Source organism: Danio aesculapii, chromosome 7 (assembly GCF_903798145.1).
Source record: "Danio aesculapii chromosome 7, fDanAes4.1, whole genome shotgun sequence".
Taxonomy (NCBI): domain Eukaryota; kingdom Metazoa; phylum Chordata; class Actinopteri; order Cypriniformes; family Danionidae; genus Danio; species Danio aesculapii.
Window position 1 is genome coordinate 48,384,315 of NC_079441.1, and position 6,000 is coordinate 48,390,314.

At 34.8% G+C, this 6,000-nt stretch overlaps 1 protein-coding gene across 3 annotated transcripts in view; it reads right to left on the reverse strand.

Moving 5' to 3' along the window:
- Positions 1-6,000, reverse strand: part of brsk2b (BR serine/threonine kinase 2b) — a 317,532-nt gene that overhangs the window by 42,147 nt on the left and 269,385 nt on the right. The gene's annotated exons all lie outside the window — the stretch shown is intronic.

The following is a 6,000-nucleotide window of genomic DNA, read 5'->3' on the forward strand; positions in this document are numbered from 1 at the left end:
CTAAGAGATTTTGTATTGTTTCTAATCCAAATATCTAAAAATTCTTAAATCAAATAACCTTAGTAAAAATAGCAGTGTGTTTTCTGAAATATTATGTCAAAATTGTGTTTTTTTTCTTTACTTGGCCAATGGTTTGAGTAAAATATTTGTTTTTTTGTTTTAGTTTTTTTTGGTTTGAAATAAAATGATTTTACTTACACAACTGGCAAATTATTTTGCTAGTTTTAAGGAAAAAACACAATTTATTTTTAGGTTTGAAGAACACAAATATACAATTTATTGTTGCAATAGTGTTGATGTTGATTCTCCCTGTTTCATCAGTCAAAGCACGTGTGCATAGCTGATTTCTTTATCTAGTTTATGAATCTTCTAGAACATTGTATGAGTTTTACTATCCAACATTGCCCTCTGCTTTCCAGCATAAACAAAACTAGCATAACACTCTGTAATAATATATTTTAGGGGTGTCAAAATTAATAGTTTCTTCGGTGCAGTGCGATGCAGACGCGGACAATTCGGTCTCGCTTCAGTAATAGTTAATCACCGGTTATTATGTACTGACGTCATTTATCTCATATGCGTTATGTCACGGTAGAATACTATGGCAAGGAAGGCATGCGCGAGGAAACAAAACTCATGGGTGAACAGTGCCAGCACGTTAGAGTCAATCGCAGCCCTTTCTGTTGAGCGTGTGACCAATCAAAGACATTTAACAACTCACTCGACAACGCTTAAAAAGAAATCAGGATTAATATTTATGTTTGTTTATTTGCTTTAAATGCTCATGTTGTTCAGTGCATGTACTTGAGCTTTGTTTGATGCAGAGTGTTTTCTTGAGCAGGTAAAATTAAATGTACAGTTCATATATCTGACTGCTTGTATTGAAGGACAATATTGTATTACAAATACATATAAAATGTATTAAAATGATATATTTTGATACAATAATTATTATGTTGCTAAGTAAAATATAAAATTGTGCATGGAAAGCATCATCAATTCACCGTGATGCACAGAGATATTGAATTGAACCGAATCAATGGTATGATAATCGTAACCGAACTGAACTGTGAGACCATTGTAGGTTTACACCTCTAATATATTTTTCCCATTTTGGATGAAAAATACAAAAAAGATCCTTGATAAGATAAGTAATTTTTTTTTTTTATCAATGTTTTCTCAAACTGAGCACACAAAAGGATGTTTCATGTAGTAGATATGCTTTTGATCAGTTGTTTGTTTTTCAGTGCATGTACACACTATATTATATTTAAAAAAAAAGAATTTACTGTCACTATAAGTGAAGTTTTACAAACTAATTTCGAGAGGAGCAAATAATATGATTGATCGTGGCTGGCCCCTCATCCATAATCAGCAATAATCCTGATTGAATCAGACTGTTTCAAGCTTACATTAAATACAGATTTCACCCTACCACCTAATCTTCATTTTGGAAGAATCCTCCCCTTCACCCCCCTCTCCTGCTTTTCCTCCCTTTATCAGGGGGAGCCTTCGAGACCTACCTGATCTCGGACCCCTTATATGCTTATTGACTAGTCGGGAGCCCTGGGCTCAATTATCTCTGAGCCCAGGCATCTCTCCCGGGACAGCATGCCAAATCTGCTAATAGCATCAAGCAATATCTAAGTGTGAACTCTTGAACTTATTTTTAACAAAAAATAAAGAGAATGATCACTGTCCCATGCATTGTATCTAATTATTACATTATTACATTTTTTTAATGTATTGTCAGTACTGGCATGTAGTTCACATGGGGTGTACTGTACACTCTCAGAAATAAAGATACGCGAGCCGTCTCTGGGGTGGTACCTTTTCAAAAGGTACAAATTTGTACCTTAAAAGTCTTTAGTAATTAATTTCTCAAGTATTAATTAATACCTCAAGGGTACATATTAATACCTAAAAAGTACAAAAGTATTCCTCTTAAAATTTTTAGATACTAAAGTATACTTTTAAGGTACCAATATGGACCCTTTACAAATGTGTACCTTATAAAAAGGTACCACCCCAGTGGCAGCTCACGTACCTTTACTTCTGAGAGTGTACATATAGATAACCATGGGCCTGTTTCAGAAAGGAAGTTAAGTTAAAACAGAGTATTTGAACCCTGAAATGAGAGAAACTCTGGGTTTTCCGTTTCAAAATGGCAGGTTTGTCAAACTCGAGAAAGCAGGGTAAGTCAAGCCTGTTTCTGAAAGAGAGGTAACTTAACTCAGAGTCAGTTACAGTGGTAACTTACTCTGTGAACCTAACCTGGTCACAAGCAGGTTTTATTCTCTAAACTCAGAGTTTCAGTCGTTCTCCTCCCCTTTTTAAAGACGAAGTGGCATTTCTCGCCTTAGCCTTACGTTTCCACCCACCTATTTTAATGCTCATTTTGGAGATGCACGTAAAAAAAATTAATGGAAACGTCATGATGCACATAACTTTTGAAAATACGCATAAAAAACGCGCATAACTGAGTAGGATGAACTTTTATTTGTTAAGAAAAGATGCACATAAACTACAATGGAAACACTTTTACTGAAGAAATTGGTCTTTCATTCTAAAACGCCTTAACAGTTTCAGTATTAATGTATATTATTAATTACCTCCAGAGCGTCTGGAGCATGTCAAGAGCGTCTGTTCTCCGCATCTCATGGCTTCAAATGCGCCCACACGTTCATTTTGTGTCAACATTGTCTTCTGAGGCGCAAGTACATTTATTAAATAAAGATAAGATTGACGCAGCTTCTTCTACCGCAGTAAATTCTGTTTTTACTGTTGATATTTGCCGCCAGTTAATCAGGAAGTGATGAGTTTGTTCTCTTTGATTCATTGGATGGAAACGCTGCTTTATTTGCACATCTTTTATGCAATATAAAATTGCCAGTAAGTGTTTGTTTTTCCTTCCCAACTCTTCTTTGTTCCTATGCTTCAATATTCCAATTTTGCACATAAATTTAATAATTTTTTTTGGATGGAAACATACTGTAGCTATTGCCTACATTTCAGTCACACAAAGAACAAAGTCCTGTACGAGAATGGCTTGTCTTTTTTTAATGAATAATTATCTTAAATTCACAGACCTTCGGGATGTACTGTAACTAGACTCATGGGATTATTACTCATTTATTATTTTATACTACACAATTTTTATTTTATACTATTTTTGAGTTCTGCTTACATTCTAAATGTCATATCAACCTCTACCACTTGATCAATAAAAAAGGCAGACACACAAGTGCACTTTTAAATCTATTAAAACTGATCAACATGTGTAAAAGTGAGATCCTTAAATTAAACATTTCCACTGAACATTAAGCTAAGATTATATTCATTCTTGTTTTGTCAAATTTGTTGTAGAAACTATGCAGTAGCCTATTTTATGTAATTTAATGCAATTAAATCTAAAATAGCTTAAAAATTACGGTCAATTCCCCACTTTTTCCAAATAAAAATTTAATAAAGTCACACAGTACATTACTTATTTTATTATACTTGAATATTTAAATAATTTAAATGTAAAATTACGCATTAACTTGAGCAGCTATGCTTTCCCTCGCTAACTATCTCAGTTTCACTAATGCAGTGGTGTTGCTTTTATAAATATAAGCTCATATTTGCTATAACTTTGCATGAGCACATCAAGCTCAGCTGGAGAGAGAAATGCTGATCTCTTTTTCATGGTGACTCCTAATATCTGCGCTCTGTTGATAATGCCTTTTTATAGTTGCTGTGTCAACTTGAAGTTGATTGACCTAACCCAGATCAGCTATTCTAAAACCAAAAACTCTCAGTTTTTAATCTCTCGGTTAATCAACACAGAGTTCAAGTTTAAACTCCGAGTTGGTTGAGTCTCCTTACTGAAACAGGCCCCATGTTTGTCAACCACTAACAAACACCATTTTATGAGTTTTATGAGTTATAATTTTAAGAGTTTACTATTGATCATGTACCAAAAAAACAGTCATAAGTGTCAATTTAATGAAATTGAGATTTAAACATCACATGAAAGCTGAATAAACAAGCTTTTCATTGATTTATGGTTTGTTGAGATAGGAAAAAAAGGCTACAACTATGGAAAGTCTGGAATAGTATGGGTAAAAAATTTGTCGGCGCCGATAGCCTAGTGGTTAAGTGTGCCGACATATAGCACCAAGGTGTTCACGGCGACCCGAGTTCGATTCCTGGCTCGAGGTCCTATGCCGATCCTTCCCCTTTCTCTGCTCAAAATGCTTTCCTGTCTGTCCTTCGCTGTCCTATAACATTAAAGGTGAAAACCCCTAAAAATAATTATAAAAAAAATATATATACATATATATATATACAAAATTTGGAGAAAATTTTCTTTAAAGTTGACCAAATTAAGTGCTTAGCAAAGCACATTACTAATCAATAATTGAGTTTTTATATGTTTACAGTAGGAAAATTACTTAATATTAAATTACTAAAATATTAATTTCTTCATGAAACATGGTTTTTACTTAAAATTCTAATTATTTTTGTCATAAAAGACAAAAAATCTGTAATTTGGACTCGTACAGTGTAGTTTTGCCTATTGCCAAAAATAAACCTGTGCAACATTACTGGGTTTTATCATACCATATCGCATACTACAGACCCCAAACTTCTGAACAAATGTATAAACAGTATCTTCTTGTTGCATTCATTAATATTTGCATGCTGTTTCAACTTGAATGTGGTATTACAAAGGGGCATTTTTGTGTTTCTAAACAAATAATGGCAAAAATTGAAAGCACACAAGTCACAAATACTGTGACAAAGACCAAGCACCCATCTATATTTCAGAGTTTTATGAAGCAAATCTACATAGGAAGTAGGACGCAGTATAAATAAAAAAAAAAAAATCCTGGCGCAGAGAGATGATTGTGCTTAGATAATTAGCTTTGTTTTGCGCAAGATACACTTCATCATTTTCACATCAGAGAGACCCATCAGGGCCCCTGACACTACTGAGATGTCAGCGCTTGATAAATGACACAGAAAATTCACAAGCATGACTGACGACAGGATCACGTAATAGATGATATAATCAAGCAAAAAGTAGCAAAGTAGATAGCAGATAAATAAATTTTAAAAAGGAGGGATGCAGATTGCATTGTTAATAAAAGGTTGTCGAGCAATGAAAGATCAAAGAACAGATTCCTGGGATATGCAGGAATAATTGGATTGGTTTGTGAAGAGGATGCGGTTATAATGGAGCTCGCAAACACAAAAGAGAACAGGAAATCAATTGGCTTTTCAATTTCGCTGGGGCAAACGGTTCTGGGTTGGGATTGTGTCGAGCTCATGGTCTTGAACAGTAATTACACTCGGACCAGCTTCATTATCCGAACTCAAAGCAAGCCTTCTGCCGTCAGAGAATCAGAGGGCTTGATGTTTGGTTTCAGAGTGATTTAATTATAAGCTACTGCCGTTTGTCTCAGTTGTTTGATGAAGGAAAAATGACAAAAGAACGGATAAGAAAGTTCTCAAATTGATCAACGGCTTGGCGTGACCATACGTGTCCACTGGCACCAAGATAAACAGAGATGATTTTCAGTTTGTTTCCCTATACTGGAGCTGGAGGCGAGGTTTGCATGAGGGATTGTGGGATTGACAAGGGAGCTGAATAGACAGTCAGAATGTCAGGAAGTTAAGAAATGTTTAACTTCATGCAAATGAGAAGCAAAAAAATGCAGGATGGCAGCCAATCAGTGTGAAGTGAAGGCAGTGACACCTGTCAGAAGCACTGTAAAATCTGCAGGTGATGAACAGATTCTGATCACATACTGCAGTTAATTTAGATTGAAATGTTCATGCTTTCAATGTGGCTTAGTTCAGGGGTTCACAACCTTTTTCACTTCGGGGCCCACCTCCTTCTCCGAATTGTTTTGAAGGCCCACATCTTAAACTGATTGTCTAAAGAAAATGGTTATTTTAAAGGTTTATTTATTAGCAAAACATGTATTTTGCTTATACTATTATTATTTTATT